This window comes from Physeter macrocephalus, chromosome 13 (assembly GCF_002837175.3).
Source record: "Physeter macrocephalus isolate SW-GA chromosome 13, ASM283717v5, whole genome shotgun sequence".
Taxonomy (NCBI): domain Eukaryota; kingdom Metazoa; phylum Chordata; class Mammalia; order Artiodactyla; family Physeteridae; genus Physeter; species Physeter macrocephalus.
Genome location: NC_041226.1, coordinates 76729613 through 76751092, shown reverse-complemented (window position 1 = coordinate 76751092; position 21480 = coordinate 76729613). Strand labels below are relative to the sequence as shown.

Sequence of the window (21480 nt, the reverse complement as noted above, 5' to 3'; positions counted from 1 at the left end):
TCTGACCGGTGTGTGATGATATCTCATTGTCGTTTTGATTTGCATTTCTCTAATGATTAATGATGTTGAGCATTCTTTCATGTGTTTGTTGGCAATCTGTATATCTTCTTTGGAGAAATGTCTATTTAGTTCTTCTGCCCATTTTTGGATTGGGTTGTTTGTTGTTTTGTTATTGAGCTGCATGAGTTGCTTATAAATTTTGGAGATTAATCCTTTGTCAGTTGCTTCATTTGCAAATATTTTCTCCCATTCTGAGGGTTGTATGAATAGACACTTTTTAAACAGTAAAGCAGAAAGCAGACGTGCAATATTGCTCTTAATAGTAATGGGGGAAAACTCAGAAATGAAAATGGAAAGCAGATAAAGGGGGGGAAATGCGAGGAAGGTTTAGCTCTTCCCATCGCCTCCACAAGGACTGCCGTGAGCGCTCAGGATGGCAAGGGTGTCCACGGGAGACCCTCCACCAGCTCCAAAGGCAGCTGGGTTCTGAGTCAGAGCGCGGCTCTGCCATCTCTCAGTGACCCCGGGAGCACTTCCGTATTCTCGTGGTCACTGGCCCCTTGCCATCTGTATTTTGAGATGTTCACAAAACATTTTCTTCTCATTTCCAGTAGGAAATAATTTCTGTAAGTGACTGACTTACTCTCAACAGTCTTCATTCTAGAATGCACATTTACTTGAACGGGCATCTTTTGTAAAATGAAATATCTGCTCAGACTGCCTCACAAGTTCAAGTCTCACGATCCCCCATGACCTTGGAAGGGAAGAAAGGGACTAGAGGGTCTTATTGGGATCTGGTGTTCCTTAACTGTCAATTATAAACTTCTAAAGTTACTATGATGAAGAAAATCTTGGAATATTTCCTAAAGGTACTTATTCTGTGCTTTTCAAAGACAGTTCTAAATGGGGTGTTACGATGAAACATTATGACAAAGTTTTAAAGATCATGAGAGGTTTTTCCAAATTAAATGATTATATGATTCTTTGGAAAAAAATGCAAACAGGTGTTAGGTTTCTTTACAAGTTACCTGAAAAATGACTTCCCGAAGTTGACCAAGCAAAATGCCCCATTACTATTTTGCATCAACTGTAAAGGATGTAGGGTGTCCAGCTTGGGTAAAGAAGGGATAAAGGAGCAGGAGAATATGAGATCAAAGCCTGCACGCTACAGGAGAAAATGCTTTTTCTCTGCGGCTTTGAAAATCTCTTTCTAAAGGGATCCCCTCCCCACTTACTTTGGGGTTTGGCATATGGTTTGTGCTACAGATGGATAAGCAGTAATACAGCTGTTAAGGATCTGGCACTCTTGCTCTGCGATGCTCCCTGCCAGCTGGCCAGCAGCAGCCTGGGCTTGTAGAAGGAGCTGATTCCTCCCAGCTGTGAGGCAAATGAAAGTAGGGAAATGTTGTTATTCACCAATTTCCCTTCTAAGCCATCTTAGCTTCAGCTCAATCCTGACAATAACAATTTCCCCAGAGGCCAACTTCTTGTGACACAGCACACTTTGTCCACGTTGTGTGGAATCGTGACTGCGAGGTTACATTTGGATGAGGTTAAAAGACGGCGGAAGTGCTTATTGCAGGAAGCTCTGAATAATGAATAAAGGAAGAAACCTCAGTCTGGGGGGATTACGGGGCGTTCACTGCGCTACCCGGGTGCCACCAGCATCCCACACAGCCCATGCAGACTGGCGGCCAGGTAATTCACCCCCCCGGTATACCTGGAAGACCCAACACGAGGAGATCACCTTACTCTGTAGCGTGTTCCTGACAAAAGATGCATCAAACAATACTTACGATAAATTGTTTTAAGAAAAAGAGAGTTCTGAATTTGAAATGAAATCCGCAAAATACTGAAAGTGTCTCAAGAGCAAATCTTATCCGGGGGGCTAAGGGCGCAGAGGGAAAAGGAGGTGACGGGTCAAGTTTTCCAGGGAAATCAGCACCCTTTCTCTCAGAAAGCGCAAAGTTCACATCACCTTTTAGAAATGTGAGATACGTGTTGCAGCAATGTCTGTTTTCTCGATGAAGGTGAATGCATTTTATTTGTAAATACTTATGTTCTGCATTTACATTTCTCTTCTCAAGGGGACTGAATGATCTCACTGCGAATGGTCGCCGGAAGAGAAAGCGGTCTGCTGTAGGACCCTTCCCTGCGATAACCCCAGACTCACCAGATACCCTTCTCGCGCTCCGGCCCCAAATCACAGATCATCTCCTGTATCACTGAGCATTTGTTCTTCGTCTTTGCTGATCGCGGCAGTTTTATGAGGTGGGGAGGAAAAAGGGAGAAGGGGAATAATGGACCAGAAAATCGGATGTTTGCAAGATTCTCAGGGATGGGTCTGGGGGGCTGCCGAGGGCTGTGATGAAGTGACCTGTTGGCTTCCAGTAGGAGGAGAGGAGTGAACTGGAAAGGCACAGGCCACCAGACAAACCTCTTACTGGCTCCCTATTGTTGCTTCTGAGACACGTACTGTTTGAGCTCCCAAATCCCACATGCATGGCAAAGCCAAAACCCCACAGGCTCTTGAGCAAGTTCAGGTGGAAAGTGGAAGCAATGTGAGAAGGCCTGCCTTACAGAGAACCTGCAGATCCCGACAGGACAGCATCCTTCCGGCCTGCTTCATAGCTACGCTGTGATGCATTAGCCCTCGATCGCCTGCCATGGGACAGGCTCTTTTATCTTTCCCCAAGTGCCACAGAAAAGCTATCATAAAACTTAGATATGCTGCCCATCATGGGGGAGAAGGCAGCGCGACCAGTTGCATAATTATTATAGAACATGGAAAAGTAGAAGGATGAGAAACAAATTAATACTTTGCAGACATCAGGAGCTAGTTGGTGAAAGGAAGGAGGAGAATAAATGGATGAATGCTCCCTTCCCTCATACTATCCTAATCATGAAATGTTTTAATTAAACAGCTGGAGAAAAGATAATTAATATTTTAAAAACAGTACTTTTCTAAAACATCACAGTGAAATTAAAGAACAGCATTTCTCATGTAATACACACTGTATTTCTGCAATTCATCTGGGACCCAGGGATGAAACACTTCCAAATACTCTCTTTATCTCCCCTGGCTGCCAATTTTATCACGAATGGAAGCAGTGCTTTAGGAAATAACAGCACATTGGCTAATAAACATTGTCTGATTCGGTGATTTATTTTCTTCAGAAGTTATAGCTGTGTTCAAAATGATACCCAGTGAAGTGTCACACATTAATTTAAAAACATTTCAACAGGAAAATCGATCTGTGAACTTTGTGATGCCACCACGTTACTGTAAAACACCCTCTCATTTTTTCCCCCTCTATTGGCAGCAATAATAGCAACGACATACCTCATGGATGCTACTAAATACTCAATGAAATGCATATGTTAAGTGCCTTCTGTGTGTGCAGAGTACTACACAAGGCAACATGGCAGGGTTGGGATGGTGGTAGGAGAAAAAAGACAGAGAAGGAAAAGAAGTCTGGTTTAAGGAGTAGACTTTCTACTGCTGATAACCTCCATGAACCAAATTCTTTCAAAGAACCTGTTGAATGAAGTGAAGCTGTTCTGGAGGAAGGGGGGAGGAGTATCTCCCAGTAAGCCTATCAGAACAGATAGGCTGAGCTAAAGATAAAGAGAGGGAAGAAGTTATGCCCGTTATGCCTCTTGGTTGGTAAATTTATGAAAACATTGGGAGAAGCAGGCGTGTCTTATTATTTTACCGATAAGAAAAAAGTCATGGATCTTCTAAAGAACTATTCCCAAAATTGAGCTATTTCGTCCTAAGATATTCTTTCTCATGCAAACAATGGTCAAATGCATACAGGTCACTGGACCAGATCGTTTTATCTAGATTACATTGGTGGAGTTGAGGATGACAAAGAATCACAGATCAGCAATTAATCTCCTGCCTTCCCAGGTACAACGCCCTCTCCCTTAAGATTTGTTTTGGTAGCTTCTCTTTCTCTACTGCCGAAACCCAGGAACGATTTGCCATGCTCTTATTCAAGAACGGTGGTCCTGGAAAGAAATCTTACAATGTAGGAAACCGTGGAAATATAAGTAGAAGGAAGACTCAAATGATCTCCAGGGCATCGGGAAAACATGAGCTGTAGACAGTGCCTGTTACCATGGTAAACCCACCTTCCTTTCCAAACCGAATCTCGCTTGCTTTGAAAAACAAATTCTTAGTGCTGACTAAAGCTAATCATTAGCCTTCAGACTCACTGCCAACATCTTTACCTTCATATTCTCACCATGCCAATTGCCTATGATGTCCTAGGGTGAGCATTAGATGAGATTGAACATATATGGCTCCAGCCACTAGTTCTGGTACTTATCTAGCTATAAATTAAGATTAGCATTTTGCCATGGGTCTTATTTGGTTGCCATTCTGTAATAAAGTGTTTTTTCCTTTCTTTCCCCAATGCGTGTAGGGTAGTAACTGCATACCCAGTTCAAGATCCCCCCTTTAACAATACTTTACATGCTCTTTTGAGCTGAGCCTCATATATGACAAGAAAGTTGAGGCCACTGGAACACTATGACGAAGCATATTAAGGAGAATACTAAAGAAAAAATACATGGGAATGAAGCCATAAGGAATGACCAGCCACTAAATAAATCCGCAGCCTTAAGAAAGTCTTTCTTCTTGTTTTGGTTCCTCTGGTTAGTTTTCCCGGTGGTCTTGTGACTTGGCCAAATTTCTTAATAAGGGTGGATATGTTAATTGCAGATGGTACTCAATCCACCTTTCATTTCAAAGTTGTCTTTAAATTTTATTGATTTCGTCTACTGAATTTCTGTCATTTCAGCACTTTCTCCTCCTAACTGCTGTTCCACATATCCTTGAAGTGCCAGAAAAACTAATCTGCTCTAATATTAATGCCCTCTGAAAAAAATACCTGTTGTAAAACGATGGTGACAAAATAAAATACGTAAGAGAAATTTTATAGAATTCTCTGGTTTGTGCAAAGATAGAATTATTCCTGGGTGGAATATTATCTAGAATTTCATAAATGAAGTATTTGTTTAGGAATATGTTTGTGATGACGGTTGTCTCCATCCCTCCCAACTTTAACAATCTCGTTCTCCCACTGCAGTATCTGGGGTTAAAAGAGATAATTTTGCTACTTCACTGAGATTTACTGATCATATTTATTAACTGTGTTAATCACACTAAAATTTAGTAAAGCCTATCTTCAATGTAATTTATTGTTCATTCACTCATTTTTTTTTTTTCAGAAAAACATTTATTTGGCAACTACTCTTCGTCAGGTACTGTCCCTGGTCTAGGGATAGAGTAGTGAACAAAACAAAAATCTCTGCTTTGATAGAATGATTTGACTGGAGGGAGACCGGCAATAAGATGAAAAGTAAATATGTAATATATTAGATGCTCCTAAATGCTAAGGAATAAAAATGAATATAAAATACCAGGATGGGGGTTGAGATGACCCTTTCGATAGGATGGCCCAAGGATTGAGAAAAAATAAAAAGAGGGGAGTCAAGGATGATGCCACGGCATATGGCCTGAGCAACTGGAGGAATAGGGTCCCTCACCTGAAAGGAATTGCGTTGAGAGTGAGGTCAAGTATCAGGAAATATCAGGGGCCTATTACCTATTTTCAGAATGGGAGCCAAGAGGGAATGTCAAGAAGTTAGTTGGACACTTGGGTCTAGAGAGAGAAGTCTGGATTAGAGATACAAACCTGGAAAATAAATCTAGATGATAGTTAAAGCCATAAGCTCACCCAGGGCTTGGAGAGAAAAGAGGAAAGTACAAGTTCTGAGCCTTGTAGAGGTCAGAGAGATGGAGAAATCTACAGAGGAGCCTGCGGAGGGACAGCTGGGAAGATGGGAGGAAACCCAGACGAGAAGTCAACCCAGATACCAAGAAAAGAAAACGTCTTCAAGCAGAGTGTCATCTCGGGACCTCCCTGGTGGTCCAGTGGCTAAGACTCCGTGCTCCCAATGCGGGGGCCCTGGGTTTGATCCCTGGTCAGGGAACTAGATCCCACATGCCTCAACTAAGAGCCCACATGCCGCAATGAAGATCCCATGCGCTGCAACTAAGACCCAGAGCAGCCAAATAAATTAAAAAAAAAAAAAAAAAAAGCAGTGTATCATCTCTATCAAATGCTACTGAGAGAAAACTAACACAAGGACTCAAAAGGCCACTGGATTTGCAACGTGGAGGCCAATGATGGCTTTGGGGTGGATGGTGGTGGTAGAGTCCAAATTGTAGTGAACTCAGGGAGACAAGGAAGAAAGAAATTGGCTTCTTATGTACCAGGAGTTTTCCTCCAAAGCTTTCTTTGAGTGGATTGGCAATAAGAACTTTTTTTTTTTTAACCAAAGAAATAAATGGGTTGTTTTCTTGTGAAAATGTTTGAAAGACACAGGAACACTTGTGCAGCTGGGGTGTTACTTGAGCAGCTTGGCAAATGCTGCCTCATTTACAGCAATCCTAGTGGCAAAGCTCCTTCAATAGGGATGTTCCAAAACAACGCTCGAGTTGGCTTTCAGTCCAAAAAGCTAGATGCAGGTTTTTTTTTTTTAATTGTAGGCTAGAGTATGATTACTAAGAAATCCTGGAAAGCTGGCACTGTTTTAAGGAATCATCTCCTAAAAGCTTTTCCTCATGTATAAGTACCTAAATACCAAAGTCAACGTCATTTTTCTTTTAGTTTCCATAGCCCTTCATGGAAAATATTTCTCAACCTGGGAGCAACTCAAATTTTCACTCTGTAAAAATAAAAGCTATATCAACGTTAAGCACTACAGAGGAAAAAGTCAGAAGATATATTTTCAAGTCATGGATACTGGGCTCAGTTGTTAGCTTTTGTGCCAAAAAGAACACACTGTGGACTCGATACTGGAAAGATAGAAGTACATGTCTTTGTCATGTCAAACAACTGAAGGAATCGTACTGAGGCCAAAAAAATATCAAGGAAATCTCTCAAATCCATGGCCACCGCTTGGCTTCCTAATAATAACTCATTCTCTTTTCAGTGAATAAGAAGCACATGGGTGCCTGCCAGAGCATACTGCAATCAATTTCTGACTACCAGAAATGTTCTTTTGCATGGAAGGGAAGACGAAAACATGAGCTTTGCCAGAGAATTTTGATACATTTAAGAACTCATAGGTCTGATGCTTGTTAACCCCTAAAATGCCAACCAGTGTTACTAGAAGTTATGCATCAATCTGAATCAGGGTCGTCTACTCCATCATCATTTGAAAACCACACGGGCGACACCTTTGTACTTGGATTGTCATCCATCAGCTTGACGGTGATCAAGGAGCCCCAATTCAACATTGAGTTTCTGAAGTCTAATATTTACCAAATGTGCAGCCTTGATCCCTTGCAATCCTCTTTACGAGTTAGAAAACGGGGACCACTGGCTTCCTCAAAGTCCCACAGTGACTTGTGATTATAACGGGGCCACATCTCTGACTTTCCACAGTTGCCACTGCTTTTCTCACTCTACAAAGCTGTAGTGTGTTCTAAACCTCTTGAAGTGAAATCCGATTGCTAATTCACCACTGTAGCACTTGCCTTAATTTGGGGAGAACCATTTTTAAAAGGCATTAAAGGAGAATAAAATGAGCTAAAAGTGATCACCTCAAATTTGCAGCTTTATTATTTAAAATACACAGTGACCTCAGATTTTATTTTTACTTTCAAATATCAAGGAAACTTTAATATCATCAGAGACTATACATATTTTTTCCATTCAGATGGTAATTTGCTTAACTGGAAAGATTATACTTCAGGACAAAACAATAGGCTAGGATCTAACTTTTTATAACTCAGTGTAGGATTTCCAAATTCAGCAAATTTATCCATGGGATATACTTATACTGAAAAGCTATTCACTGTTTATCTTCAAGTCAGATTTAACTGGGTGTCCTGTATTTCATCTAGCAACCTAGACCAGCACCACAAAAGTCAACAAAATGCATGAACAGCATTTATGCGATTCCTTTTTGGAATGAAGAAAGGAAAAACCTTCCTTTAAGACAGCACAACTGTTTTTAGTTTTTAATTTTTTCCTTTTTAATTTTTTTATTGAAGTATAGTTGATTTACAATATCGTGTAAGTTTCAGGTGTATAGGACAGCAATTCAGATTCTTCTTTTTCAGAGTTTTCTCCTTTATAGGTTATACCATAATATTGAGTATAGTTCCGACTACTGTTTTTAAAACAGTAGGCAAAACTGACTGTTTCCAAGCGGAACCCAGAAGCAGCAAGTAATCAGAGCAGCGGTTCTCAAACGCGGGCCTGGGATCTGCAGCATCCATGTCACCTGCACGTGGTTAGGACTGCAAACTCTCAGGTCCCACCCAGACTACTGAGTCAGAAAAAACTCAGGTGGCTGGGGCCCAGCAATCTGTGTTTCCACACAGATTCTGATACGCTTGCAAGTTTGAGATCCACTGACTAGGGGACCGTTCTACTTGCATTCACATCTAAAACCAACCAGAAAATGCTTATAAACTCAAGAACCTCCTTTTGAATGTTGTTGGCTTTGTTTTTACTTTTTATCACAGATATGGAGCCTTTGTGTCCTCTCTTAATTAGACAGTGAGGATGCGGCTACGGGGTGAGGGAGGAGCAAAGAGAGAGTAAGGTTTTGACATGTTATTTGGTACAGGCCTCCGGCCAAGGGCTGGCCTAAGACAGTTTCTTCAGCACCAAGATTATTTATTGACTGCAACCTAAAGCCATTTAATCAAATCAGCTCCATTGTAAGGTCAATTTTGCAGATAACGGGGCCAACTTATCTAATCAATTCTTTATAATGGTTTCTAAGTAATAACAGGTAATTAACATTTTGAAGCTGGTGGGTGAAATGCAGGATATAATGCTTTTGCTTTTCACGGAGAAGTTTGGATCCAAGATGTAAACAAAGAGACAATGTAACAAAGAACTCCTAAAGCTCCAAATGATCTGTGAACTACAGTCTCAGGAGCATTTTCATTTTGGGAGAGTTTGGTTAGACACCATATTATCTTAATTACATTAATAGGGAATTACATATCCATGGGCTTAACATGTATATTTCATGTATCCTAATGATATTAAATTAGAATGATATCATCTGATAAAAAGTTATCACCTAGCTGAGATCCACGATTTTTTGTATCTTCTTATTTACTCTAAATGTTGGCATGGTCTAAGGTTTTTGATCAAATAATCATGTCTTACATGTCTTTTTAAATAAAGAAACAAATATAAATTAACTTTGTGCAATTAACCTTGGTTATTTATTTCTTTCTGAGTTTTCTCTCTTAGGTTCTAAATGTAAAAATAAGTACTGTTTATGTACAATGTAATTGTCACCCTTTCCAATATAATATCTTCATTTGAAGAGGTCTGATTAAATGTTTCATTAAACATTTAGAAAGAGGCATAATACATATGAAGACAAATAAACACAGATGTGTATAACTATTTATAATACACATGTGTAAATATATATATTACATAGATATCACATCTGTCAACATTTAAACAAGATTATAACCATCCAGATGATGTGGTAGTTTTTACCCTACGTCTATACGATGGTCACATAGAGCTGCTCAGTAAACACACTGGCTGTCAACCCAGGAACTCTCAAAAAAATGGAGGAGAAGGGGCCTCACATGATCCTGATGAGAAACATTCAGAGGGATTATAACTGAAGGATGAGTAATTCACACACAATGAAAACTTTTACCAAAACATGAGATGACAAAACATTACCCATCTCAATTTGAGTCAATAACCAGCTGTCAATACAAACTCTTGAACTAAAGCCTGATGGGCATGACATTCATCCTTGACAAGTGGGGAAATAAATGAATTTTAAAAATGGTCAGTTCTCCCAGAATCTGTAAATTTCTCCAGGACAGACTGAGTCCTAACCAAAATTCTGAAAGTCTTATCTGACCCAGTGTCTTGAAGAATGTGCATCCACAGTGAAATCTTGGTTAGTGGAATAAATGACCGAGAAGATGACAGTCAATCACAGAGGCCTAAAATAGGCTACCAGGTGCTGCTGTATTTGCATTAAGAGGTGTTTTGGTTAACCTTATTGTAAAATTTGAAAAGTTCAAAAAATAGAATAGTGGCTACTGTGCATAAACCTGTTATCTTCACTAAAAAAAAAAAAAAGAACTTCCCTTTATTTAAAGGGAAGCTTACTGACGTAAGCTTAAAATAATGCAGAAAGTAATAAACTATATCCACTTGAAAGTACAATTCCCTAATTCTAACATTCCCTCAGGCAACAACAGTTATGACAAATAATTATCTTTGTGCTACACAAGCATAAAGAGCCCAACATTGTTTTGAAATCTTATTTCAGCTCACCTCAAGGAGAGGCCTCTAAATTCCCTCGAGTATGAATATGTTACTCTCTTTTCTAAATCAAAGGAGGAGAAGGTATTCTAGAAGGTTCAAGACATATTTGTTTCTTAAAACACATTTCTTTGGGTCCCAAAGATTTCACGACAAATCACAAACTCATTAGTATTTTTTATGGCCCAACAGGTCAAGACATGCTTTTGTGGGCAACATCAAAGCAAAGGAACTTGCTTTATTTTATTAAATAAATGCTCTAATATTTGCAAAAATTTATTAGACCTAAAAATGCTTCCACTGAAGAAATAAAACTACCATAAAACTAGAGAAAGAGTCATAAAAAATGGAATCACTGCAGTAGTAATCCTAGAAGTCCCTCTGTTGAAATGTTCAGATGGTATAATTGCTATTTCTTGCCAAATTAAACTGCAAAGCACACAGTGCATTTCTCTGATAATATAGGGTTTCTATAGCTTTTCTTGTAGCCCTGTTGGTGTCACCAGTGTTGACAGACTACCGAGACAGTTTGATTAAAAATGCTCATGTGATTAAGTTCTTCTATTTACATGGCTAAGTATGTTTGGATGGTGAGCCATTTTATTTTTGTTTAAGAGATAATAGTTTGAACATGAAAGACCAAGCAAAAAATTGAATCTCCAGTTATAAAATGTGGCATGAAATGCTATATAATCAAGACGTAAATCATCCCATTGTAAGCTTTCAAAGAAATGGGAAGGAAAAATGTTCAAAGGGACCAAGCTCCCCTCTTTTTAAAGTTCATATGCCAGAGTGTCGAGGAAGAGATGAGTTTACAGGAGGAATAGCAATGTCTGGGAAAAAAAGGAAATCTAGGCATGGGAGACAGTGGGCCTGAGCACCCCCAGAGCCCCAATTCTCCTACTGAACCAAATTTACAAGCCAGAGAACTCTGCTCCTGTGTAATTCACTAAACCCGCGTTCAAGCAGTCATTCTGGGCAGACCAATGTCCCAGGCTTGGCAAGGATTGGAAAGAAGGGGGAAAACGCTCTCGGGCCGCGCAGCCTATTAAGGATCATAAACAAATACCCAGAATACAGGCTATAAGCACCAGAAGAGATGTACTCGGGGCCCAGGGAACTCAAGTAAGGAGGACAGAGTCTTTGGTGGTGAAGAGTGAGTGAAGCCTGGGCGTGAAGAAGGCAGTGAGTGGCAATTTGGGGGGGAGAACTGAGATCGAGCAAAGATCGGAAGGGTTTGAGCACTGACCTATCACATAGGACACGTAGAGGAAAAGGGGAGAAAGACACTAGGGAAAGTTGTTTGGGGTCTTGGTGTGGGTGACAATAAAAGCCATTCAGAGGACTTGGTGTTTGCTTAATTCGACAGTCACTGAGAAGATCTAGAAAGAGCCTCGGTGGGGTGGTGACATGGCGAGAGCGAGCTTGTCAACCAAGGCGGGAGAGGGAGGAAGCAGGATTTGGGGGCTGGTGGGGTGTATCAGGGAAAAGATCACTGATGCCCGACTCATCCATAAATAACCAACTCCAACTTTCTCCAGTCTTCACCCCCTGCTATAAGGAGCTTACAAAATGGCAATTTGGGCAGCTGGTTACTAGCCAACTGCCACTGATCTAGAAACAGTTAGACGTCTTTACAGGTTACACATGAAATCTTAACTAGAGCCCGTTTTTCACATGAGAAAGCTGAAGATCAGGTGACTAAGTAAATCCGATTCCATCCTGTGTCTTCAATTTCCAACTTTACGCTAATTCTCTATTTATTTCTTCAGCCACTTATTCCCTCTCAGAGGATCATATTTTAAAGTTCCCGTTAGACTCTTCCTCATAGCTGTGCTATCTCAAACGCCACATCAAAGGAGCTCATACCTTCCATGTGTCAGTTAGTGGTGTCACCACAAACCCGGTCACCCAAACTAGAAAGCGCAGAGCCAGCCTCAGCTCCTCTGCTGCACAGAAACCCAGTAAGGCCCCTCTAAGTCTCCCTGACTCTGGGGAACTTTCAGGCCAATGATTTACCCCCATCTTCACAGGCACTGCTTAAGTTCGGGGACCCGTACTATCTGTCCTAGACTACAGCAGCAAACTCCTCATTTATCTTCCTGTCCCCAGCTTTTTCTCCCTCTGGTCTGCTATCCATCTCTCCTTGGTATTAGTGGTATCCATGTAAAACAGGCTGAGATAACATCACCCACTTCTACAAAAATGGCTTTCCCAATTGCCCTCTTACAAATTAAATACAAAACCCCAACAATGGCTTTCAAAGTCTTTTTACAAATGAGGTCCAAGGCGTCTTTCCAGCCAATGCTCTAACCACACGAGACAGCCCACCATTTATAATTTTGCCACAAACACAAATTTCAATGCCTTTAAGAGGTTTTTTGACTGTCTACAGAGTTCTTATTCATCCTTTACTTACTTGTGAGGTGGCTTTCATTAGTATTGTTTTGTAACTCTGGGCTGACATTCAGGATCAAAGCTGAAGAGGCACCATTGGCAGCTGGAAGAGGGGAGACCCCTGATGTCACCTTGCTGAGGGTCTCCGTACACAACACACATACCCACCCCGTAATGAAATAAAAGCGGAGAGTGGGGAACAGTGTGTGTGCCTGTGTGCATGTGTGTAAGGGGAAGGAACCTGTATTTCCGGTAACATCTGACGGAAAAACCCAAACGAACTTTTTGGCCAACCCAATAAAAGGATGTCTCAGGCAGCAATAAAATCTTATAAGGTAGAGAAGGCGAAAGAGGAAAAATTGAAATGAAAACTTATAAGATCAATATATATAATTTAGGGCTTCCCTGGTGGCGCAGTGGTTGAGAGCCCACCTGCCGATGCAGGGGACGCGGGTTCGCGCCCCGGTCCGGGAGGATCCCACGTGCCGCGGAGCGGCTGGGCCCGTGAGCCACGGCCGCTGAGCCTGCGCGTCCGGAGCCTGTGCTCGCGGGGAGAGGCCCGCGTACAGCAAAAAAAAAAAAAAAAAAAAAAAAAAAAAAAAAAATATATATATATATATATATAATTTAGCGAGTGCTTAAAATATGATGCTGATACATGATAAAATTGATAAAACTAAATTTAATAATATAAGCAGGAATGATATAATGTAAGGATGAATAAGCTATTTTTGAAAATTGGATGCGAGTCTATTAACTTAGTTCCACAAATATATTGAATACCTACGCGTTCTAGACACATCTAGAAATGAAAAGAGCCACAGGTACAAAATGTAGCCACAGACACAGGTTGGTAGTGGGGCTACGATCCCCCTGAAGTTCTCTCCCCTCTGATCACCCCAGCACATCCTCAGCACACACATAGGGACATATGCACAGAAATCCTCAGTCTGCAAGCACTGCAGGGGCATGCCACCACCAAACACTCAAAATGGCTTTGTAAAAAGCAAATGAGGCAAGATGGTACATTTTCTTTCACTGAGAGCTTGGCAGCCACATCAGCAAAAGGAAAACAATAGACATGGACAGTCAACATTGATAAGGCTTTGGAGTCTGACCTCTGCAGCGCTATCATGATCGAGTTTGCTGGTTGATGAGAGTGTGTGATATGGTTTCTATGTACTGAGAGAGTGTAGTTAAGCCTTTTCCTGAAGTGTCCTGTACTAAAGATAGTCAGCTAGGAGCACAATGTGAATTTGGATTATACCATAAAAATGACCGTAGAACCCATGCCACTAGACTTACATATTAATGATCTACGTGGAAGAACAGAGAACCCAATCATCAAAGGTTGAGATACATTTAGAAGCTACTGCAAGATTCTGTTGGCTGCTGAAAGGATTACTTCTTATGATTCCTTACATGCTACATTGGGCAGAATTCCTAACACTTTGTAAAATACAGATGTAAAGTGAAAAATCGCCATATCAATCGGAAATGTGATTTTATAAAACAATGTGAGTAAATTCGAGGCTGAATGACAAAGGGAAATCAGAAGTACATGTCATTGACATGTAAATGTAAAATCAGTTAGACATCAAGGAAATCCAATTCCTATCCAAAAATCTGAGGATCCAGTAGCAGAAGGGTCCAGTAACAGCTATGATTGACCTCAAGCTAAATGAGTCATCAAGGAAGTTAGTATTAAAAAATAATCAGAGGTGACAGTGTGAAGAGCTCAGTGAACAATTTTCCTAGTAAAATAATCATAAATGGGGGAAATTACTAAACACACACACACATACACATATAACCAAAATCCTGGCAAGTACCCTAAGGACCTACAGCAAAAAAAAAAAAAAAAAAAAAAAAAAGAGAAACGTTTATTCAAGAATATCTACTAAATCTCAGTAAGGGCGCCAGGAGTCTGTGGCATTTGAGCCACCACCCACTCCCTCCCCAGTCGTGTGCTCACCGTGGCGGAAGTGCCACTCCAGATGGGTTCAAACATGCATGCAGACTCCCCTCTCCCAGACTCTCCAGTCTAGGGCTATGGTAACTTCCTTGGAGGGGCAGGCTGCAAAGGTGTACGCATGGCCAATACGCACATGAAAAGATGCTCAACATCCTTAGCCATTATGGAAATGCAAATCAAAGCAACAACGAGACACCACTTCACACACACTAGGATGACTATAACGAAGGCAAGGACGGCAAGGATGTGGAGAAAATGGTGAAGCCATTCCCGAAACAGTTCGGTAGCTCATCCAAATGTTAAACATAGAGTTCCATGTTATCAAGCATTTCTAACTCTAGGTATTTATCCAAGATAAATGGAAATGTATGCCCACGTAAAAATTTGTACACGGGTTCAGAGGAGCATTATTCATAATAGCCAAAAAGTGGAAGCAATGTCTATCAATTTCAGTACAGCTTAAAAAAACAGCATGAAAGTAGCATTTATTCATGGGACTCAACATAACACACCCCATGAAATACGTCACAGAGTGGTTAAGACTACGGTTTTTGTAATCAGATAGACTTGGGTTCAAGCTGTGCTTTTGTCGTGATTTGCTGAGGGACAGTACAGAAGTGTTTCTGTGTGTTTGTTTCATCTGTAAATCAGGAATACTGATGACTACATCTCGAGACGGCCACGAGGATTATGTGTAATAGGGGCTACGAGAAGAAAAGCAAGAACAAAATACTATTTAATAAATCAGAGTTGTTAAGGACGTTAATTTTCAAACTAGTCAGTGGTTATTTCCTATATTCTGTAACTGTGAACCTCTCTTCCATTTTTTATTCAGAAAACAACAAGAACAACATTTTCCCAAACTGAATCAGCTAAGCCTTCTAATGACCCTAACCTGGGGAAAAGCCAGATATTCTAAATCTCGATGCGCCGTCCAGGCTCCAGGCGTGGCTGGTACCCTACTGACTGCTTCCTGCATTCTCCTTGACCCCTGAGTTAAGACTCCAGCAGTCTCCCCAGAGTTCCCCAGTTCCTTTCTCCTCAACCATCCCAGAAGCTCCTTTACCTGCAGACACAAAGATATCTCTGCAAAACTAGTTAGTTTTGTCTAGATCAACATCAATGTTAGTTCTACGGAACGAATTCTACTTTTGTATATTCAGTGTCTCCCTCAGTAAAGCACTGCATCCTTGAGAACAAGGAGGATATTTTCTGACACCGTGAAACTTCTTACAGTACAGATCTTTGGAGGGGAAGGTTTATCATTGCCCAGCTGGCTGGTTTGGAGGACAAGGCAAGGTCCCTGACACTGCTGGGGGGCTCTGGGCGGGCTTATATTGATGTGCAGCTCCTGCTAAAACAGGAGAGTATCCTGGGATCCACTCTAGACCAGGGCAACGTCATATTCTACTGATATCATATATCTGCACATTTTCAACTTTTGCCTTTTATTTCACATGATTATGTACAAAAAAATAAGCCCTATTTTTTTTTTCTGCCTTACCCTTTCCTTGCTCCCAAGAGCACGTTAACTTACAAAGATGTGTACCATATAACAAAATTAAGTTAAGACTGGTAATAAAAATAATCTAAAGGTAACGTGAAAGGTTGAAAAGTAAAATGGGATCGAGAGTGAAGTTAGGTTACAAAGGCAGTCCCCAAATTCCTCTACACCCTGCTGAAGCCAGATCACACAAACCTAGATTGAAATTTTCCAGCAGTCAGAAAACTGGGAGGGAATGACCAGATGCAGGAGATGCCGTGCTCCTAAGTTATAAGCAAAGCAGTTGCTAAAAAACACCCCACAACTCTTCCTAATACGAAACATCAGAAGACGTTTCTCCTGTGGATTTTATATGATGAACATAATTCTCTGAGTAACAATAAATTTCAAAACCCTTTCAAAACCCGTCCTCATAACTCATTTGAGAAATATACCAGCGTGTTACAATAAAGATGATGGTCTAAAAGAGAAAACAGCTTTCATATTTATAGTCTTCTGCTTTTCTGGAATATAATAGTCATTCATCTCTCCAACAATGCACGTTACACTCTATGATAAATGAATAAAAGACGCCTTACGTGCAGAAGTAAATGCAATCGACTTATATTTACCACGTGCTACAGCCTTGCATTGTCCTTTTCATGATATCGAAAAAGTGATTTTTAAAGCACTTAATCTTAATTTTGGTGCCGCTTCAAAACATTTTATCCATCAGTAGGTATGATTTTGAACATACCTTCCATTGAGAGAAAGATGGCATCGTTTTTTTTTCATTCCTTTAATGTACAAAGAGATTTATAATAGATACCATCAAGCTGACCTCACGCTTGCCTTTCTGGATTCATGGAAGTACAATCATAAAGGAATTCAGGGAGCAGATTCTAAATTAATTGGCCGTTTGAACTTTGAATGATCATTGCTTTGTGCCTGTTTGGGAAACATGATTGCTGGATTTAGAGATGGATAAGGACAAACTGCCCTGCTCTGACAAACCATTCTTCTGAGAAAATTGAACTGTTCTTTTTCCAACGGGGTAATGATACCTAATCCTTTGAGATGTAAAAACTCTATAAAAAGGCCTCTTTACGGAGCACTCTGGTCAGCCGGTTAAAGAAAGTGAGCAGTGTTCTTAATGCAAGGTAAACGGTGGCCCTATGGGGTTTTATCTGTCATACTAATCTCGAAAAGCATCCCCTATGGGACTGAAGTTACAAAGACTGTCAAGGCAGGCTGCCCGGCTCCGTCAGCGGATACCTGGAGCTTAGTACGTGAAAATGTTTAAAATACTTGGAAGAAAGCTTTCCCCCGCACATTAGTCTGGGCATACCCAGTGAACCCGATGTGAGATAATCCAAAACAATTCAGGTTCAGCAAAGGTTGGGAAAATATTGTAGTAGACATAAAGCTTTGATAGAGAGCTTCTTTGATCTAAAGATTATACAATACACAGTTTCTAATCTGACAAATTTTGAGCTGCAGAGCACAGTATCTAAACATTCCTCTTTTGTCATAACAGTTTAATCCCTTAAGAATGTGATTTAAACCACTGGGGAGCAAAGGTTACCATGAGATTTGTATGAAAGATTTGTAGGAAAATGCCTCAGACACCTTGATAGAAGTATGTGAGGGTCATTAAATTATATAACAAAATGCTGCTTGCGACGGGCCCTGCCAGGTCACCTCCAGTTCAAGGCATGCCAAGGGCCCATTTCTTTTCTTGCAATTAGGTAGAAAATGAAACAGTTCTCTCTCTCTCTCTCTCTCTCTCTCTCTCTGCTTTTCCCTCTCCCCTTTCATTTCTCTTTTTCTCTAGTTCAAGATTTAAATTCCCTTTCGATGTCACAAAACTAGTTATCTGTAGATGCCCCAGTAGCTACAACTAAACTCTTACTACAAGTTCTGCCAATTGTAATGACATGTTTTCCATAACATATAGGTTTTACCAAAAATGCCTATATAGTATTTTAACAATAATACCTAAAGTTAAACACTGAATGGCCATCAATATAGACAAAATAAATGCTTTTTTTTTTCACGTGGGCCAAATGTACTTCCTTGTTCCTGCTGATGGAAGGAAGTCGGATGCCAGTGAACACATGAAGGCAAAAGCATATTAACCAGCTATCCTAACCTTCTCACACTCCTCAGATAGAGCTGTGGTCCAAGTATGCTAAATATCTGACTGTCTATTCGTTGATCATTAGGGACTTGGGTATGATTGATGCATCCCCATGTGCTAAATGCCCCTCTTTGAGATCTGAAGAGAAATGGATGATCAATGACGTACTCACCCAGGCATTGCAGAAGTGGCGTTTGGCATTTAGGGATGCAGATGGATATGACACCTCTGCTCTACCTACCACCTTTGGCTGCTGGGACAGGGGTGGAGGAGAGGCTGGCTTGAGCAGAGAGACTGAGAGTTTCATTCAGTAAGTGTGCTTCCCCACCTGCACAAGTCCAGATGGTCTGGAAAGCCTAGGAAACAAGCATTCTATTTCTCCCAGAAGTGGAAAGATAGGAGGGATCTTGCAACAGTACTGCTCCAACTAGCCAGACTTACGTATGTAAATGTCTGTCTGCTTCAGGACACAGATATGCTTTTCTTAAATATTTTATAAGCAAATTAACCCATTAACTGAGCTTGCCAGATGACTAGTTCAACATCTAGTTTTCAGGACTGGGTACCAGAAGACACAGATACAAAAAATGGGTGTGAGGTCCCCATACTTCAGGTTCTTGTCACTGGGGGCGGCGGTGCAAAGGCCCTGGAAATGACACCGGAAGACACAGGCCTCCCTGGAGGTCCAAGCCCTTCACTAGGTGATCCAGAGAGGTGAGTGGAGATCGAAGAAGAGCTCTGCACTAAATCCCCTCCCTGCAGCGGGTGAGGACACAGCGTTGATTTGGGTGGGGAGCATCTGAGAGCATCCTCACAGAAGTTGGAAAAGAACCTACACCTCCCAGGGGTCAGATCAGGCCACAGGGTCACCTAGGCTGAGCCCAAGCAGAGCCGACCTCCAGGGCTGTGTAGAGGTCATTCATTCACTGAACGTCCTGGAGCTCTTACAGAAACCGGGTCTCTGCCCTCACAGAGCACGCGTTTGCTTTCCCAGCATCCGAATATCAGTTCTCTCCTGATGGCCTGAGCCAATTTTTGCCAAGAGCCTGGTCCTCTCTACGGACCACATGGATTTGCAGTTCTGGTTAAAATCCTGGTAAGAGAGACAGGCGCTATTCATTGTTCGTATCCCATGTAGGAGGGGGCACACATTAGCATGCCACTATTTGAATACAATATGGTGTTCGTATAAGAAAAAATAGAAATTGCATTTAATGGAGTTTTCCTATCAAAGCTTGGTTGCTGTTCTCTTATCAGAACCAAATACGCTCCTGTAAGTAAATGGTTTTTTATCTTTATCCTGTTAGTGATGTCATCTTCCTGCTACCTTCTACTTAAAAAAACATTTTAAAAGAATAGATTTGTTCAGAAGGATCCGTATTATCTCTTCTCTTAACGTTTGGTAGAACTTGCCTGTGAAGCCACCTGGTCCTGAACTTTTGTTGGTTGTGAGATTTTTAATCACAGATTCGATTTCAGTACTTGTAATTGGTCTGTTCATATTTTCTATTTCTTCCTGGTTCAGTCTTGGGAGATGGTACCTTTCGAAGAATTTGTCCATTTCTTCTAGGTTCTCCATTTTATTGGCATAGAGTTCTTGTAGTAGTCTCTTATGGTCCTTCGTAGTTCTGTGGTGTCAGTTGTAACTTCTCATTTTTCATGTCTAATTTTGTTGACTTTGGGCCCTCTCCCTCTTTTTTTTCAAATGCATAGGACTAACAGCTTATTATGTCAGAGGACCTGGCTAAAATATTCAGCCATCAGGTGACTGGCCATTATTTTTAAGGACTCATGGAGGACACTGGTGAAGCACTAGAGGACTTGAAAAGGGCAAATGCAGTGTCTAGATTTAAAAATGGGATGAACAATGACCCTGGAACTTACAGGCATCAGCTTATTTTCCTTACCTGGAAAAACCGGAACAAATCATCCAAAAATCAATTTGCAGGGACGGAGGAGAGTGCGTAGTGCTAGATAATAATTCACAGACCGTCGTGGAGCAAAATGCTGTCAAAGTTTTATAATTTCTTCCTACGCCAGTGATAGCCTGGTAAATTAGAGGGCAGAAATGGCATCATATTTCTTCACTAATAAAGTTTATTGTCTCTTGTAACATTCCCATATCATCTGAGTAAATGTGAACTAGGATAGAGGTCAAAATAAAGTAACATGGGCACAGACATAATGGTGGTGTTTCACCGAAATGTTAATCAATGAATAATTACATTTCAATTTTATAGCTTAATAAAGTGAGATTTTGCAAGCGGTCTCTGGGGATCTAGGACTATTTGATATTTTCAACTTTACCACATAAAAAATAGACTATACTCTTGGTAAATGAACCAAGATAATCTAAGAGGTACAATTATCACCTTTAGTAATAGTATTAGAAATCAAAATAACATTGAAATAATAAACAAAGTGAAGTTTAGCAGCATAGGGAAAGATACAAGGATATTTTTCTTGTTGAACAACAAGAAAGGAAATCTATAAAGAAAGGACCATGAGGGAATTTCCAAGTATATATTAAAAAGAAAAATAAAAAATCTAGGATGTGAACTGAAATACATGTGGATAATTATTCAATAACAAAAAATTCATTATAAAAATAGATTTTGGGGAAAAGGGCATTTTAAAATGACTGAATTCATTATTTTACACTTAAAAATAATTATTCAACAAAAGAGGCTTCCAACAAAATTATGTAGGATTGAGTTAGAGAGTATCTGATTCATCAGAAATTCAGCATCGAACTCTGAGCCCTTTAGGAATGGAAAGTGGGACTTACTCAACTTGAAGGCCATGCCGGGGACATCAGGTTGTTTTTCCAGCAGGAACGGGGTGAACGTGACTTGATTGGACTGAAGGCCTGCTTGCTCAGAGAGTTTATACAGATAAGTTGTGCTTCTCAGTACGAAGATGCTGGTCCCAAACTGCTACCTGTCATGAGCTACACAGGTACTGAAATTGAGAGGAACTATTTTGACAGATTGATTTCATGTCTGTTAAATCCAACAATTAAAAAAAAAAATTTGAGGCTTTCTTATACCATTGGTGGGAATGTAAATTGGTGCAGCCACTACAGAAAACAGTATGGAGGTGCCGCAAAACACTAAAAATAGAGTTGCCGTATGATCCA

The 21480-nt window shown here is 40.6% G+C and overlaps 1 long non-coding RNA gene across 1 annotated transcript in view; it reads right to left on the bottom strand.

Annotated features, from left to right (window-relative positions):
• Positions 1 to 21305, bottom strand: part of LOC114487420 (uncharacterized) — a 27707-nt gene extending 6402 nt beyond the window's left edge. Inside the window, exons 1-3 of the long non-coding RNA XR_003682498.1 lie at positions 21130 to 21305; positions 20249 to 20388; positions 1236 to 1377 (exon numbers count right to left, since the gene is read on the bottom strand). This is a non-coding gene — a long non-coding RNA (uncharacterized lncRNA). The remainder of the gene's footprint in view (positions 1 to 1235; positions 1378 to 20248; positions 20389 to 21129) is intronic.
• Positions 21306 to 21480: the final 175 nt, after the last annotated feature.